This window comes from Epargyreus clarus, unplaced genomic scaffold, assembly GCF_041222505.1.
Source record: "Epargyreus clarus isolate Ecla_fem2 unplaced genomic scaffold, WU_Ecla_fem_2.2 ptg000007l, whole genome shotgun sequence".
NCBI classification, from domain to species: domain Eukaryota; kingdom Metazoa; phylum Arthropoda; class Insecta; order Lepidoptera; family Hesperiidae; genus Epargyreus; species Epargyreus clarus.
In genome coordinates, this window is record NW_027332215.1 from 7,537,473 (window position 1) to 7,556,884 (window position 19,412).

Below are 19,412 nucleotides of genomic sequence, written 5' to 3' on the forward strand. Positions count from 1 at the left end.
ATTTCTACGAAGTGTGATTTAAGAAGCCTTTTATTTACAACAATACCGATTTTCGATCCTGTAGAAGCTTAAAAATTCTCAAATAAGTCTCTTAATTCTTCACAAATTGTTTTACAGCCCAAAAATAGAATTTGTGCTTCCATTCCCTAACGCATCGTTTGGTGATTTGAAAATAAAATAGGTACATCGTCATCAACCCATTACTGTCCCACTGCTGGGCACGGGTCTCCTTTGAGAATGAGAAGGATTAGGCCATAGTCCATCGCGGTGGCCAAGTGCGTATTGGTAGACTTCACGCACCATTGAGATTTTTTTTATAAATCTCTCAAATTTGCATGTTTCCTCGCGATGTTTTCCTTCACCGTTAAAGCAAGCGATAATAAATTTATTTCTAATACGAACAAAATTTTAAAAATAAGAGGTATTGGTTTTGGGGAAGTTAGCAAACGGGCATTGGCAACCCAGGTAATGTATTTGATCTGTGTGAGTGTATGATGCAAGCAAATAGGGTGTTGAAAGGGGGTGATTTCTGGAACTGAAACCACCCAAAATATCAAAGGGTATGAGGTGTGCGATGCGTTCGCTATTATCTATATGTATATTGTGAACAGAATTTTCCTTTGTTCTATACAAAGGGTCTATTTTATGAAATAAGTCAAAAAAGGTGTGTAATATCTCTTATCCGCAATTGTCTAGAATATTGGACTGTGACCTAAATCCTTAAAATCCAAATCTTAATAAGCCCTCTTAATAGCAATTTAAAAAAAATCTTAGTAACACCTAATTGCTTCTAAGATGTTTTATATACATAGAGATGTAATGTTTGCCATAAGTTTAGAACGATTTAAAAATGTACGAGATACATAACGGATATAATTAGTTCCTATAATTGGATTACGCAACACAATAATGTTTGTGTAGTAAATGTAGAAATATATATATTTTTAAAAATAATACTCGTAATTTCCCTTAGTTGGCTAACGTTATAAATACGAGTATATTTTATATTTAGTATTTGTTGTTATAGTGATAATTCTCAAATAAGTATAGTGATAACTAATACAAAAAAAGTTGAATATAAAAGGGGGTCCAAATACAAGAAATCAATGCCCAGACGTTACCACTAACGCCACCTGTGTTCACATCTTCACATCACACATCGGTAATATAAGACACTTCCAATAGTTAACATTAGTTCATACATTTATATAGACACGGTGTTTCATACGAAATATTTGTAAGACAGAATATAATAAATAAGTATAAATAAAGCAATCCATTTTTTTAATTAGAAATATTATAATTACAACTCAATAATAATTGTAAGCTTAGAAAACTAATACGATTTTCTATGAAATTATATTTAATGTGACGCCATGCTTGATGTGACGTAACACATATTAAAATTAAAAAATAATACTTAAACATTTGTTGATATGCAAAAGCAAAAATACTGGAAGGAGTTCCAAGGTTGAATTTGATGAAACTTTAAACTGCGTCATAAGATTTAAAAAAATCCCATTACCTAGTCGGGATTGAAAGGAATTCATTACGTTACGACATCAGAATGTTATCGCTCCTAAGGATGAAATTTTATTTGGCAAATTAAAAGAGAAGGTTAATTTTTAGAAAGATACGTTTATGCATATGCATAAGATTAAAGAACAAATATACATATATTGTTTTAATATACCATGTTTTCTTAAAAAGCGCTACAAAGTAAAAATATTTATAATTTACATTTCGTAAGTGATATATAAAATATTTTGGAGGAAAAATAAAAATAAGGAGGCATAACTCTTCACAGCTGTTATTCACAAGGTTATTCCCTCTTATTTTTACTCATAAATATTTATAGATATAGTTATACCTGCTTCTACAGTGTAACGGAAATATGCGGTGATGAATCTTGTATTATGTAGTGTATGATTCGAGATTTTATTTCAAGTACTAATGTTGTCTTATTAAACCCTGGTAGAAAGGGTCCATGAGGGCCCATTAATTTGCCGTTTTGGATGCAAAGGTTATAATAATAATAATAATAATAGTAATTTGGATTGTAATTATCACTTCGTTCCGTCTTGGTTGAATCGCAAAGAGCGGCCGGTGTGGGTGGTGCAGCCCCAGAGAGGGGACATGGACGTGGGGAACAGTACGCTTGTGTGCGTTCTATCTGTATTATTCTACGAAACAGACGCCCGCCTTCCTCACCTTTGACATACTTGCACATACAGATGCACTACTACATGCACGTCATCACAGATCAAATGTCAAAGGTGATGCAAGGTACGGGTTACTCGCATAACTACGAAAATGGTAATTTAAAGCTATAAATATTTTTTTAAAAATAATTGTTAAAACTGCTTACATTTCAAATATCAATGCCAAATCTTATATATAAAATTCTCGCGACACAATGTTAGTAACCGTACTCCTCCGAAACGGCTTTACCGATTTTCACCAAATTTTATATGCATATTCAGTAGGTCTGAGAATCGGCTACTATTTATTTGTCATACCCCTAAATAATAAGGGTTGTTCACACTTAACATTTTTTTATTTATATGGCAACACAACGTTTACCGGGTAAGCTAGTGAATTGCTACAAGGTGAATTTTTCAAATAGGCCTTCAGGGCCAAATCCGAAACTACGAGTATAAGGATTAGCGAAAAATGCTGAAAGGAGTTACGAGGCCAATTTTGATAAAAACTAAAATTGCATCATTCGTTTTTTTTTAAATATCTTTTTCTCTTGCCGGGAATTTGATCCTTATAAGCAACACTATCGGACAGAGGAATAATATAGATGGTGTAATTTTTTTCAACTGCCGGACTCGTTCGACTGCCGGCTAGGGAAAAAGATATTTTAAAAATTAATGATGCAATTTTAGTTTTTATCGAAATCGGCCTCGTAACTCCTTACAGCATTTTCCGCTAATCCTTATAGGTTTCGATTGGCCCTGAAAAAAAGAAAATCGTGGTACAATTCTATTGTTCACCTAATCTTAAAGTTCAGATGGTGTGCCACATTAAACCTTGATGATGTAAACGAGGCCTAACTAGGCTTTTATTTTTAGTTTCATTAATTTTGCAACCGTTTTAAATGTCAAAGGTGAATCTGTGGCAGCGCTGGATGATTCATGCGCTAAGCGCACATCTACTATTAATTTAATTTATTTAATATTCAAAATATTTTGATGATATTATAAAATATATTTATCTTTATTTTATCATACGATAAATCAACCAAGTTTTGATGAGTTTTATATGATGTAAATTAGAAGGCGTAAAAAATAATCAAATTAAATTAAAAGGAGTGAATTATTCAGAAGACAAAATAATTTAAAAAAATGTGTTTTTTTTTACAAAAACGCGTAACATTTACATCAAATGCCGGAACTAAAGTTCATGAACACTGTCCCCTTAACTGTACACTGTACTACAAAATTATTGTTGTGACGGTTTTACTTTAGTATACTATGACCATACAGCGGGGGAATTCTCTTGGCACATAGCCAGCACTGCACAGTTCAAGGTCGGTGGTTTCCAGAGCTCAGTGAGGGTGTTTCAGTGCCAAGTGGAAAACAGACGAGGTCAGCGTGTCAATGGCATGTGAAAACGTAAACAGCAATTACGCCATCGGAGGTTAGGGACGGATGACGTCATTGATACACATTTCAATTATCACTGTATACTTAGTTTTTAGGGAAAAAAACATTTCTACGACTTGTGATTTTTACTGGAGACTGGCATTTTGCAAATGTCTAAATCTAATACTCTAATGAACCGATGTGATTGATATTTAAAAATGTGTATAAACCTAAGTAAACTATTATAATAAATTGAAATGTGTTCCCTTATGCATAACGCCATACTCGTCCTGTAGTCTAGGAAGCTCTTGTTTCTGTAAACCAAAATCAATGCACTCAGACACGTAAATAAGTTATATAACAGGGTGGTGCAGGGGTGATACAAAACAAAGCCAGCGGGGAGGCTGTGGGGATGAATATGGCTGTGAGTGTATCTCGCCTATCGCCTATGTATTCCCGGAAATAAGATCTAGCGCACCTAGGTACAGGAAATGAACGGGTGGTAAGGGGGTGGCAGTGGGCTGCATGTATTTTGCCACCTTTATGTGCTTAAGCCCGGGAATTCTAGCTGAGCTGAAATCAATAACTGCAGGGCGTGGGTACCTGGGCGTTGGTACGAGAAAATCACATTGTTTAAAATGAAACATCATTATTTCTTTAGGTACGATTAATTATTTAATTATCGGATTACAAGCCAAAGTGGTTGACCCACTTGACCATCTTGCTACAAAATAAATAAATAAAATATCATGTCACCATGGCTGTCGAGCTGAGCACGGATCTCTTTTTAAAATGTGATGGGTTAAGGCCACAGTCCACCCTGTTGGCCAAGCATGAAGTGCAATTGGTAGACCTTTACATGCCTGTGAGATTGTTTGATGACCTTCCAAGGCGTTTCCTCACTATGGTAGATGGTACTTTTTGAAGGTAGAACCCTTTGTTTCGACTCCGTTGGCGCCACCGCCACACCTATTTCTGCCTCATAACAGCCGTATTAAACGCTGATGTATTCTGGTTTGAAGGGTGTGGTTAGGGAGACATACTTTTCCGAGGCGTTCCAGCTTAGTCATCAGCGGTAGCGGCGCATCTGTACCTCAGGTAGGAATATCTAATCCTATCTGGGGTTGATTACATATGTCCATGGGTGGCATTGCCACTTTTCATCAGGTGGACTGCATGCTCGTACTGCTGCATGCTGCTACTCCTATATTATAAAAAAAACGTATACTTTCGGCTATCGTTAAAGCAAGTGACTATTTCTAAAACGCATAAATATTTCTAAATTTTCACGATGAGCACGTGAGATTCAAGTCTCAATTGAGAGGTCGAGTTTCAAACCATACCCTCCACTTAACTACGAATAGCTTACGCTAAAATGTTCGATCTGGTATTATATAAGTAATACAAAAATATAAGTAGTAAAATGATAAAGTGAAATAAACCTGTTAAAAATATACTGATTAAAATAAAATATACGGACATCGCCATTATATAGTTTATTTTTTATTTCGAGAGCGATTATGATCGCACTTGGGTCTTTACTAAATATACCATAAGAAATAAGATTTGTATCACGTAACTTGAAACTAGCACGCGATGCTATCAATCATCGTCAACCCATTATTGTCCCACTGCTGGGCACGGGTCTCCTCTCAGAATGAGCAGGATTAGGCCATAGTGCACAGCGCTGGCCAAGTGCGTATTGGGAGACTTCACATAAATTTGAGATTTTTTTTTTATAAATCTCAGGAATGCAGGTTTCCTTATCAAACATAATATGAGTTGACAAATAATAAGAATACACCTATTTTTTTAATGAAAGGGTATTTCATTATGGCACATTTGTTGCTAGACATGATTATGGTCATATGGTCATGTGGTGGAACTTCTCATCACTACTCCTATTTCTCCCATAATGTATGATTAATTAGCTTCTGCCTCCCCGATTCTCATGAAACTTATAATTAACATATAATGTTTAGAAAAATAAAATATGATGATTTTTTTTACCTTCAACTCTTCAACCCTGATGACGTACAGGTGACTTCAGCCTAAACCACAAGATTAAGCCATTTGGTATTTACGCTTGTGTAATAAGATTATTATGCAGAGACATACGATGAAAATATTGTGCTTCAACTCCTCAACCATGATAATGCACAGGGGCTTCCATCCTAAACTATATGAGTTAGCTGTTGTTTTTATATATTTATTTAAAAGTTCCTAAGCAGAGATATAATTATGATCAAAAAATTGGCCTTTTACTCTTCAACCCTGATAATGCTGGGCTAATAAATGCCTTAACCATAAGAGTTAGCCATTTGTTGCTTAGTTATATATATTAAGGTTACTAGACAGAGACATGACGATGAAACATTTGACCTTGAACTCTTCAACCCTGATGATGTAGGGGTGCTCCCAACATAAACCATAGGATATAACCATGATGTGCTTTCATAAATGTATTAACGTTACTAAGCAGACACATATTATGATAATTTTGACCTTCAATTCCTCAACCCTGATGATGTAGGGGTGCTCCCAACATAATCCATAGGAGCTAACCATGATGTGCTTTCATAAATGTATTAACGTTACTAAGCAGACACATATTATGATAATTTTGACCTTCAACTCCTCAACTGTTATAAAGCAGGGGTGCCTCCAGCCTAAACCATAAGAGTCAGTTATTTTTTGCTTACGTATATGCGTAACGTTGCTGAGACACATGATGAGAAATGTATCCTTAAACTCTTCATCGCTGAAAAGGCAGAGGTGAGTGAGCCATTGGATACTTTCATATATATGTACTAAAGGTACCTAAGCAGACATACAGCATGAAAAAAATGATCGTTAACTCTTCAAGCCTGATGATGCAGAGATGCTTCCAAAAACTATAGGAGTTAACTATTAGTTGCTTACGTATATATAATAAGGTTCCCAAACAGAGATATATGATGAAACATTTGACCTTCACCTCCTCAACCCTGATGATGTTAAGGTGCCCCCGACTTAAACCAAAGAAATTAACGATGTGGTGCTTGCATATATACATATATAATAAAGTTACTAAGCAGATACATATGTATATAATAAAAAAATTGGCCTTCAACTCCTCAACTCTCATGAAGCAGAGGGTCCTCCAGCTTAAGCCATAGAAGTTAACAATTTGTTGCGTAAGTATTTGTGATAACGTTGATGAAAAAAAAAATCCGTCAAATCATCAGCACTGGTATTGTTTAGACTTCTTACCTAAAACATATGATAAGTTATAAAGATTCATTTCATTCATTTCTTATCTTACATATTTATTTTTATTACTATTTACTTCGTAGTGATAGTCAGTCGATCGTATGCTTTGTGTTACTTTTTTTTAATAATATCGAAAAGAGTATAGTAGACATTATACGAGTACGTGAAATATATCATTTAAATAAAATAAATTGTTTTTTTGTAAGGTCGAGGTACTTGTGCGTCCATGGTATAAGCATATATTAAAATATACAAATACGCTACCATTAATGAACATATACGCGTAAATTAAACCCAATCTTAATGCGGAACTAAGTGTGTAGAATTTATTAAATGATGTATCGGCTTATTGGGTTGGAGGAACGAGGTTCAAATATAAGACACATAACTCCGTTTTTTTTAATTATATACTATGAGTAATTAATCATCACATGTTTAAACAATGAACAAAAACGTCGCAGAGAAACCTTCTTGCCTAAGACATTATTAAAAAAAAACTATTTGGAAAAAAATATTTGTGTATGAAATAAATGATCACAGGCTGGCTATAATGAACCCAAATAATGAGAAATTCACATTATATACCTGGCGTTTGTTATACAGTAGGTAGATATATAAATGCCTGTTTGATGTACTTTAAAAATAGAGGTATTCCATGTTTGTTTTAATTTTTTCAAATGATTTTTGCAAGTATATAATAGTATATAACAAGTTCAATCATTTCTAGTTAAGTTACATATTGTCTGATTATAAAATGCGTCCTGCAACATGGGCGGTGGGTGTTGCAGTATATAGCTCATGACTATCACAACTACACATTTGCACTAGTGTGTAACTTTTCATCCCACGTTTTTCCTCCCGTCTCCCCGATAATTCCCGTTACTCACCCACATCCCACTGAGAGCAAATGTCGCCCACTCACGGCTCACTCAGATGTGCTATAGAACTCGCTATGTTGGAAGTGGGGTCGGGCGGCAGGTTTCCTAGGAAACAGCGCTGAGCCTAGATCAATAAATCTGTGCTAGGGTTCCTGAAATATAGTAACCAACTTGTAATAAGGATAGTCCCAAAACCATATTTTTTCTGTTTACGATTCTCATGAGAATCCAAATTGTTTTTATTATATACTGCTTTTTATTACTAAGTATGTTGTAGTTAACGTAAAATATGTATTTTTTAATGTTAATATCGGTATGGCAAGACATATTTGATAGGCGTTTCAACTTAGTCCTCAAAGGTATCCATGCGTGCAAGTTGCGTGGACCAAATCATATTTCTTAGAATAGTAAAGACTCATGTGCTGTCATAGTTATCTGTAGCCGACCTCAGGCAGTAGTCACTTACCATCAGGTGGATTGGAAGCTCGTTTGTTACTTTAATATTGTAAAAAGATACGAGACACTATTTTTATGTACAAATAAATTGATAAGGCACAACTAGTGCAAATATAAAATTATACTGTGTTGCATCTCGGGGGAAATTATCGTTTATAACTTTTTATAACTTTAAAGTAATTGCCTCTTGCAGATCCTATCTAAAGTTCTTCCAATATAATGTTCAGATACTAGTAAACATATTATATGTAATAATAAACTCCAGATAAGATTTGAGTCCCACCTGAGGTTAGCTATAAGGACTAAGTTTAAACTACTTGAATAAGTATATGTCCTTTACTTCATCTGTCAAAATGAAACAGCAACGCTTGGCAACTGGCACTGCCGTTATGAGGCAGAAATAGTTATAGCGGTTACAACGGGTTGTATCACCTTCAAAAAATTCTACATGAAACTCATAGTTTGTTCATGTTCACATAAGTTCATCAATAAACAGTCATATTCAAAGACCTCCCTTATGCATCAAACTGTGTGCTTTAATATTGTCAACCTTTAAAAATAGATCGCCTGGTCCAAATTGATTTTCATGAAAAAACCTTTATGAAGCATATCACATGCTGCCAACCTTAAATAGTTCAAATAAACAATCGCCTCAAGTATTTTTAAATTGTATTCAAAAGTATAAACTATTAAAATGGCAATATTTTTCTTTTTTATGAACAAACATGAATGCAGTCTATTTTGTTAGTAACTGAGAGTAGCAGATGAGCATGCATTCCATCTGATGGTAAGTGGCTACTGTCTCCCATGGACATCAACCCAAGATAGGATTAGATATTTCTACCTGAAGTCGGCCACAGATGCGCCGCTACTCCTCGACTAAGCTGGAACGGCTCGAAGCATGTCTCCCTTACCATACCCTTCAACCCAGAATACACCAGCGTTTAATACGGCTGCTATGAGGCAGAAATAGGTGTGGCGGTGGCGCCACCGGAGCCGACAAAGGCTTCTACCACCTTCAAAATCTTCTAATGCAAGATCAATAATATTTATTTCATCTTTTCGTCTGAATGTTGTATAAGTTACGGATCCATTATACGTTATAAATTGATACTTTTAATACTATTTTTCTACATTTTTTTATAACCACATAAATATCCGTACAGTCCTGAAAAATAAAATATGTATGTCACCCTAACAAATTTCTGAACGCATGCGCTATAAAACCTATACCTAGGTTGACTATAGATGCAGTTTTTAGTGGGATGAGAATTACGTTCAGAGCAGGTTAACTCTATCAAATTACGTACAATGCCAGTGGTTCATCCAATTCTAGACTTTAATGTATAGGCACGACATTCAGATCTTATACATGTCCAAACGTAACGACTAGTTTATGTTGAGCTCCACCCTCGGGGGGCCGCCCTAGGGCGGCTGCACACACGTAGATTTCCTAGGGTATATAAAGGACCTGCCAGCCTTAGCCCCTCAAAAGCATCGCAGCCCGGGCCGATAAAAGATCTCGCGAAATAGTAGAGTGGAAAAACTGAAGTTAATTTATTGTTTAGTGAATCAGTGAGTGAGTGAGTGAATGGAGAATTCTCAAGGGGTATGTCTATAACTATATGCTTTTTGTCTTTGCTATATTTAATATTTATTAATTTCGTGTAAAAAATATTGTGTCGGTGATATTTTATTTTTACGAAGCAACAAGTGTATCTACAACGTAAACGTGTATTACAAAGAATTAATGCAAAACGGAAAAAAAATGTGTTATTTTTACATCTGTGGCCATTTTGTGTATGCAAGGGCGTTGGTCGTATTGGTTGGCCGACACGCATAAGCACACAGTATGTAACAGGATCCCGTTCAATATGTGTGGTGCAAGATGGGCGTGTCCGACATATCCCGATCGATCGAACAGATAGGCCGCCATGTTGTGCCTTTAATACGGGCATTACTTTTGAAAAGGACATTTACAAATTGTTTATTTCAAATTGTGCGGCAATGAAATATCAAATATTGAGACAAGTAGTCTCTTTTAAATATTTTTATAAAAAAAAACTGAAATCTTAATTCAGCCCATGCGCACTTTCAAGTGTTGATTTTGCACATTGATTTGCCATTGTGGGATTTCGAAATACAAAATAATGCGTTTTCTATGATGCAGGACTTGTCCTGCGGTGTCAATAATTTTCAACTTTACTTGTTTAGAGTGATAATTATTATTGCGCATGCGCGAACTTTTCAGCCATTTTGAAGTTTACTTGATAAGACTTCTGACTATAATCGATGGCGCATGCGCGGATGTGTCAAATATTTTGAAATTTACATTTTTGATGGCACATGCGAAGGGGGGGGGGGCGGGAGCGGGGGCTGCTTTATTGGAGTTGACTTGAGGAGGCTTTGACATTAGTTGATAGCGCATGCGCGGATGTGTCAAATATTTTGAAGTTTTCTTGACACATCAATCACTTTGATGACTGACACATGCGGAGTGGGGGCTGCCATATTGGAGTTGACTTGAGGAGGCTTTGACATTAGTTGATGGCGCATGCGCGGATATTTCAAATATTTTGAAATTGACTTGACAATCATTTGTGATGGCCCGTGTGGAGTGGGACAGTCAAATTGGAGTTGACTTGAGGAGGCTTTGACATTTGTTGATGGCGCATGCGCGGATATGTCAAATATTTTGAAATTGACTTGACAATCATTTTTGATGGCACGTGTGGAGTGGGAGGAGCGGGGGCTGTCAAATTAGAGTTGACTTGAGGAGGCTTTGACATTAGTTGATGGCGCATGCGCGGATATGTCAAATATTTTGAAATTGACTTGACAATCATTTTTGATGGCAAGTGTGGAGTGGGGGGAGCGGGGGCTGTCAAATTGGAGTTGACTTGAGGAGGCTTTAACATTAGTTGATGGCGCATACGCGGATGTGTCAAATATTTTGAAATTGACTTGACAATCATTTGTGATGGCGCGTGTGGAGTGGGGCAGTCAAATTGGAGGTGACTTGAGGAGGCTTTGACATTAGTTGATGGCGCATGCGCGGGTATGTCAAATATTTTGAAATTGACTTGACAATCATTTGTGATGGCGCGTGTGGAGTGGGGCAGTCAAATTGGAGTTGACTTGAGGAGGCTTTGACATTAGTTGATGGCGCATGCGCGGGTATGTCAAATATTTTGAAATTGACTTGACATTCATTTTTGATGGCACGTGTGGAGTGGGGGGAGTAGGGGCTGCCATATTGGAGTTGACTTGAGGAGGCCTTGACATTAGTTGAAGGCGCATGCGCGGATGTGTCATATATTTTTAAGTTCACTTGACAAAGCAATTATTTTTGATGATACATGTGAAGTGTGGGGGGGGAGTGGGGTCTGCCACATTGAAGTTGACTTGAAGAGTCTTTGACATTAGTTGATGGCGCATGCAGAGTGGGGGGGGGGGGGGAGTGGGGGCTGCCATGTTGGAGTTGACTTGAGGAGGCCTTGACATTAGTTGATGGCTCATGTGGAGTAGGGGGGCGAGTGGGGGCTGCCACATTTACAATAGTTGATGGCGCGTACGCGGATGTGTCAAATATTTTGAAATTGACTTAACAATCATTTTTGAGGGCTCATGTGGAGTGTGGGGGGAGTGGGGTCTGCCACATTGAAGTTGACTTGAAGAGGCTTTGATATTAGTTGATGGCGCATGCAGAGTGTGGAGGGGAGGAGTGGGGGCTGCCATGTTGGAGTTGACTTGAGGAGGCTTTGACATTAGTTGATGGCTCATGTGGAGAAGGGGGGCGAGGGGGGGCTGCCACATTTACTATAGTTGATGGCGCATACGCAGATGTGTCAAATATTTTGAAATTGACTTGACAATCATTTTTGATGGCTCGTGTGGACTGGGGGGGGGGGGGAGCGGGGCCAGTCACAGTCAAATTGGAGTTGACTTGAAGAGGCTTTGACATTAGTTGATGGCGCATGCGCGGATATGTCAAATATTTTTAAATTGACTTAACAATCATTTTTGAGGGCTCGTGTGGTGTGTGGGGGGGAGTGGGGTCTGCCACATTGGAGTTGACTTGAAGAGGCTTTGACATTAGTTGATGGCGCATGCGGAGTGGGGGGGGGAGTGGGGGCTGCCATATTGGAGTTGACTTGAGGAGGCCTTGACATTAGTTGATGGCGCATGCACAGATATCTCAAATATTTTGAAATTGACTTGACAAAGCAATTATGTTTGATGACACTTGTGAAGTGTGGGGGGGAGTGGGGTCTGCCATATTGGAGTTGAGTTGAGGAGGCTTTGACATTAGTTGATGGCTCATGTGGAGTAGGGGGGCGAGTGGGGGCTGCCACATTTACAATAGTTGATGGCGCATACGCGGATGTGTCAAATATTTTGAAATTGACTTGACAATCATTTTTGATGGCTCGTGTGGAGTGGGGGGGGGGGAGCGGGGCCAGTCACAGTCAAATTTGAGTTGACTTGAAGAGGCTTTGACATTAGTTGATGGCGCATGCGCGGATATGTCAAATATTTTTAAATTGACTTAACAATCATTTTTGACGGTTCGTGTGGAGTGTGGGGGGAGTGGGGTCTGCCACATTGGAGTTGACTTGAAGAGTCTTTGACATTAGTTGATGGCGCATGCGGAGTGGGGGGGGGAGTGGGGGCTGCCATATTGGAGTTGAATTGAGGAGGCCTTGACATTAGTTGATGGCGCATGCACAGATATCTCAAATATTTTGAAATTGACTTGACAAAGCAATTATGTTTGATGACACTTGTGAAGTGTGGGGGGGAGTGGGGTCTGCCATATTGGAGTTGACTTGAAGAGGCTTTGACATTAGTTGATGGCGCATGCGGAGTGGGGGGGGGAGTGGGGGCTGCCATATTGGAGTTGACTTGAGGAGGCCTTGACATTAGTTGATGGCGCATGCACAGATATCTCAAATATTTTGAAATTTACTTGACAAAGCAATTATGTTTGATGACACTTGTGAAGTGTGGGGGGGAGTGGGGTCTGCCATATTGGAGTTGAGTTGAGGAGGCTTTGACATTAGTTGATGGCGCATGCACAGATATCTCAAATATTTTGAAATTGACTTGACAAAGCAATTATGTTTGATGACACTTGTGAAGTGTGGGGGGGAGTGGGGTCTGCCATATTGGAGTTGACTTGAGGAGGCTTTGACATTAGTTGATGGCTCATGTGGAGTAGGGGGGCGAGTGGGGGCTGCCACATTTACAATAGTTGATGGCGCGTACGCGGATGTGTCAAATATTTAGAAATTGACTTAACAATCATTTTTGAGGGCTCGTGTGGAGTGGGGGGGGAGTGGGGTCTGCCACATTGAAGTTGACTTGAAGAGGCTTTGATATTAGTTGATGGCGCATGCAGAGTGTGGAGGGGAGGAGTGGGGGCTGCCATATTGGAGTTGACTTGAGGAGGCTTTGACATTAGTTGATGGCTCATGTGGAGAAGGGGGGCGAGGGGGGGCTGCCACATTTACAATAGTTGATGGCGCATACGCGGATATGTCAAATATTTTGAAATTGACTTGACAATCATTTTTGATGGCTCGTGTGGAGTGGGGGGGGGGGGAGCGGGGCCAGTCACAGTCAAATTGGAGTTGACTTGAGGAGGCTTTGACATTAGTTGATGGCGCATGCGCGGATATGTCAAATATTTTTAAATTGACTTGACAAAGCAATTATGTTTGATGACACTTGTGAAGTGTGGGGGGGAGTGGGGTCTGCCATATTGGAGTTGACTTGAGGAGGCTTTGACATTAGTTGATGGCTCATGTGGAGAAGGGGGGCGAGGGGGGGTTGCCACATTTACAATAGTTGATGGCGCATACGCGGATGTGTCAAATATTTTGAAATTGACTTTACAATCATTTTTGATGGCTCGTGTGGAGTGGGGGGGGGGAGCGGGGCCAGTCACAGTCAAATTGGAGTTGACTTGAAGAGGCTTTGACATTAGTTGATGGCGCATGCGCGGATATGTCAAATATTTTTAAATTGACTTAACAATCATTTTTGAGGGCTCGTGTGGTGTGTGGGGGGGAGTGGGGTCTGCCACATTGGAGTTGACTTGAAGAGGCTTTGACATTAGTTGATGGCGCATGCGGAGTGGGGGGGGGGGAGTGGGGGCTGCCATATTGGAGTTGACTTGAGGAGGCCTTGACATTAGTTGATGGCGCATGCACAGATATCTCAAATATTTTGAAATTGACTTGACAAAGCAATTATGTTTGATGACACTTGTGAAGTGTGGGGGGGAGTGGGGTCTGCCATATTGGAGTTGACTTGAAGAGGCTTTGACATTAGTTGATGGCGCATGCGGAGTGGGGGGGGGAGTGGGGGCTGCCATATTGGAGTTGACTTGAGGAGGCCTTGACATTAGTTGATGGCGCATGCACAGATATCTCAAATATTTTGAAATTGACTTGACAAAGCAATTATGTTTGATGACACTTGTGAAGTGTGGGGGGGAGTGGGGTCTGCCATATTGGAGTTGAGTTGAGGAGGCTTTGACATTAGTTGATGGCTCATGTGGAGTAGGGGGGCGAGTGGGGGCTGCCACATTTACAATAGTTGATGGCGCGTACGCGGATGTGTCAAATATTTAGAAATTGACTTAACAATCATTTTTGAGGGCTCGTGTGGAGTGGGGGGGGAGTGGGGTCTGCCACATTGAAGTTGACTTGAAGAGGCTTTGATATTAGTTGATGGCGCATGCAGAGTGTGGAGGGGAGGAGTGGGGGCTGCCATATTGGAGTTGACTTGAGGAGGCTTTGACATTAGTTGATGGCTCATGTGGAGAAGGGGGGCGAGGGGGGGCTGCCACATTTACAATAGTTGATGGCGCATACGCGGATATGTCAAATATTTTGAAATTGACTTGACAATCATTTTTGATGGCTCGTGTGGAGTGGGGGGGGGGGGAGCGGGGCCAGTCACAGTCAAATTGGAGTTGACTTGAGGAGGCTTTGACATTAGTTGATGGCGCATGCGCGGATATGTCAAATATTTTTAAATTGACTTGACAAAGCAATTATGTTTGATGACACTTGTGAAGTGTGGGGGGGAGTGGGGTCTGCCATATTGGAGTTGACTTGAGGAGGCTTTGACATTAGTTGATGGCTCATGTGGAGAAGGGGGGCGAGGGGGGGTTGCCACATTTACAATAGTTGATGGCGCATACGCGGATGTGTCAAATATTTTGAAATTGACTTTACAATCATTTTTGATGGCTCGTGTGGAGTGGGGGGGGGGAGCGGGGCCAGTCACAGTCAAATTGGAGTTGACTTGAAGAGGCTTTGACATTAGTTGATGGCGCATGCGCGGATATGTCAAATATTTTTAAATTGACTTAACAATCATTTTTGAGGGCTCGTGTGGTGTGTGGGGGGGAGTGGGGTCTGCCACATTGGAGTTGACTTGAAGAGGCTTTGACATTAGTTGATGGCGCATGCGGAGTGGGGGGGGGGAGTGGGGGCTGCCATATTGGAGTTGACTTGAGGAGGCCTTGACATTAGTTGATGGCGCATGCACAGATATCTCAAATATTTTGAAATTGACTTGACAAAGCAATTATGTTTGATGACACTTGTGAAGTGTGGGGGGGAGTGGGGTCTGCCATATTGGAGTTGAGTTGAGGAGGCTTTGACATTAGTTGATGGCTCATGTGGAGTAGGGGGGCGAGTGGGGGCTGCCACATTTACAATAGTTGATGGCGCATACGCGGATGTGTCAAATATTTTGAAATTGACTTGACAATCATTTTTGATGGCTCGTGTGGAGTGGGGGGGGGGGAGCGGGGCCAGTCACAGTCAAATTTGAGTTGACTTGAAGAGGCTTTGACATTAGTTGATGGCGCATGCGCGGATATGTCAAATATTTTTAAATTGACTTAACAATCATTTTTGACGGTTCGTGTGGAGTGTGGGGGGAGTGGGGTCTGCCACATTGGAGTTGACTTGAAGAGTCTTTGACATTAGTTGATGGCGCATGCGGAGTGGGGGGGGGAGTGGGGGCTGCCATATTGGAGTTGAATTGAGGAGGCCTTGACATTAGTTGATGGCGCATACACAGATATCTCAAATATTTTGAAATTGACTTGACAAAGCAATTATGTTTGATGACACTTGTGAAGTGTGGGGGGGAGTGGGGTCTGCCATATTGGAGTTGACTTGAAGAGGCTTTGACATTAGTTGATGGCGCATGCGGAGTGGGGGGGGGAGTGGGGGCTGCCATATTGGAGTTGACTTGAGGAGGCCTTGACATTAGTTGATGGCGCATGCACAGATATCTCAAATATTTTGAAATTGACTTGACAAAGCAATTATGTTTGATGACACTTGTGAAGTGTGGGGGGGAGTGGGGTCTGCCATATTGGAGTTGAGTTGAGGAGGCTTTGACATTAGTTGATGGCGCATGCACAGATATCTCAAATATTTTGAAATTGACTTGACAAAGCAATTATGTTTGATGACACTTGTGAAGTGTGGGGGGGAGTGGGGTCTGCCATATTGGAGTTGACTTGAGGAGGCTTTGACATTAGTTGATGGCTCATGTGGAGTAGGGGGGCGAGGGGGGGCTGCCACATTTACAATAGTTGATGGCGCGTACGCGGATGTGTCAAATATTTAGAAATTGACTTAACAATCATTTTTGAGGGCTCGTGTGGAGTGGGGGGGGAGTGGGGTCTGCCACATTGAAGTTGACTTGAAGAGGCTTTGATATTAGTTGATGGCGCATGCAGAGTGTGGAGGGGAGGAGTGGGGGCTGCCATATTGGAGTTGACTTGAGGAGGCTTTGACATTAGTTGATGGCTCATGTGGAGAAGGGGGGCGAGGGGGGGCTGCCACATTTACAATAGTTGATGGCGCATACGCGGATGTGTCAAATATTTTGAAATTGACTTGACAATCATTTTTGATGGCTCGTGTGGAGTGGGGGGGGGGGGAGCGGGGCCAGTCACAGTCAAATTGGAGTTGACTTGAGGAGGCTTTGACATTAGTTGATGGCGCATGCGCGGATATGTCAAATATTTTTAAATTGACTTGACAAAGCAATTATATTTGATGACACTTGTGAAGTGTGGGGGGGAGTGGGGTCTGCCATATTGGAGTTGACTTGAGGAGGCTTTGACATTAGTTGATGGCTCATGTGGAGAAGGGGGGCGAGGGGGGGTTGCCACATTTACAATAGTTGATGGCGCATACGCGGATGTGTCAAATATTTTGAAATTGACTTTACAATCATTTTTGATGGCTCGTGTGGAGTGGGGGGGGGGAGCGGGGCCAGTCACAGTCAAATTGGAGTTGACTTGAAGAGGCTTTGACATTAGTTGATGGCGCATGCGCGGATATGTCAAATATTTTTAAATTGACTTAACAATCATTTTTGAGGGCTCGTGTGGTGTGTGGGGGGGAGTGGGGTCTGCCACATTGGAGTTGACTTGAAGAGGCTTTGACATTAGTTGATGGCGCATGCGGAGTGGGGGGGGGGGAGTGGGGGCTGCCATATTGGAGTTGACTTGAGGAGGCCTTGACATTAGTTGATGGCGCATGCACAGATATCTCAAATATTTTGAAATTGACTTGAAAAAGCAATTATGTTTGATGACACTTGTGAAGTGTGGGGGGGAGTGGGGTCTGCCATATTGGAGTTGAGTTGAGGAGGCTTTGACATTAGTTGATGGCTCATGTGGAGTAGGGGGGCGAGTGGGGGCTGCCACATTTACAATAGTTGATGGCGCATACGCGGATGTGTCAAATATTTTGAAATTGACTTGACAATCATTTTTGATGGCTCGTGTGGAGTGGGGGGGGGGGAGCGGGGCCAGTCACAGTCAAATTTGAGTTGACTTGAAGAGGCTTTGACATTAGTTGATGGCGCATGCGCGGATATGTCAAATATTTTTAAATTGACTTAACAATCATTTTTGACGGTTCGTGTGGAGTGTGGGGGGGAGTGGGGTCTGCCACATTGGAGTTGACTTGAAGAGTCTTTGACATTAGTTGATGGCGCATGCGGAGTGGGGGGGGGGAGTGGGGGCTGCCATATTGGAGTTGACTTGAGGAGGCCTTGACATTAGTTGATGGCGCATGCACAGATATCTCAAATATTTTGAAATTGACTTGACAAAGCAATTATGTTTGATGACACTTGTGAAGTGTGGGGGGGAGTGGGGTCTGCCATATTGGAGTTGACTTGAGGAGGCTTTGACATTAGTTGATGGCTCATGTGGAGTAGGGGAGCGAGTGGGGGCTGCCACATTTACAATAGTTAATGGCGCGTACGCGGATGTGTCAAATATTTTGAAATTGACTTAACAATCATTTTTGAGGGCTCGTGTGGAGTGGGGGGGGAGTGGGGTCTGCCACATTGAAGTTGACTTGAAGAGGCTTTGATATTAGTTGATGGCGCATGCAGAGTGTGGAGGGGAGGAGTGGGGTCTGCCATATTGGAGTTGACTTGAGGAGGCTTTGACATTAGTTGATGGCTCATGTGGAGAAGGGGGGCGAGGGGGGGCTGCCACATTTACAATAGTTGATGGCGCATACGCGGATGTGTCAAATATTTTGAAATTGACTTGACAATCATTTTTGATGGCTCGTGTGGAGTGGGGGGGGGGGAGCGGGGCCAGTCACAGTCAAATTGGAGTTGACTTGAAGAGGCTTTGACATTAGTTGATGGCGCATGCGCGGATATGTCAAATATTTTTAAATTGACTTAACAATCATTTTTGAGGGCTCGTGTGGTGTGGGGGGAGTGGGGTCTGCCACATTGGAGTTGACTTGAAGAGGCTTTGACATTAGTTGATGGCGCATGCGGAGTGGGGGGGGGGAGTGGGGGCTGCCATATTGGAGTTGACTTGAGGAGGCCTTGACATTAGTTGATGGCGCATGCACAGATATCTCAAATATTTTGAAATTGACTTGACAAAGCAATTATGTTTGATGACACTTGTGAAGTGTGGGGGGGAGTGGGGTCTGCCATATTGGAGTTGACTTGAGGAGGCTTTGACATTAGTTGATGGCTCATGTGGAGTAGGGGGGCGAGTGGGGGCTGCCACATTTACAATAGTTGATGGCGCATACGCGGATGTGTCAAATATTTTGAAATTGACTTGACAATCATTTTTGATGGCTCGTGTGGAGTGGGGGGGGGGGGGAGCGGGGCCAGTCACAGTCAAATTGGAGTTGACTTGAAGAGGCTT

The 19,412-nt window shown here is 41.0% G+C and overlaps 1 long non-coding RNA gene across 7 annotated transcripts in view; it reads left to right on the plus strand.

Annotated features, from left to right (window-relative positions):
* The first annotated feature begins 9,486 nt into the window (after positions 1-9,486).
* LOC140743326 (uncharacterized) overlaps positions 9,487-19,412 on the plus strand; it is a 30,894-nt gene continuing 20,968 nt past the window's right edge. For 2 of the 7 annotated variants that reach the window (XR_012102447.1, XR_012102448.1), the window contains exon 1: positions 9,637-9,785. This is a non-coding gene — a long non-coding RNA (uncharacterized LOC140743326). Of the gene's footprint in view, positions 9,786-19,412 lie in introns of all 7 variants that reach the window. The other 5 variants (XR_012102451.1, XR_012102449.1, XR_012102450.1 and 2 more) reach the window with 5 other exon arrangements.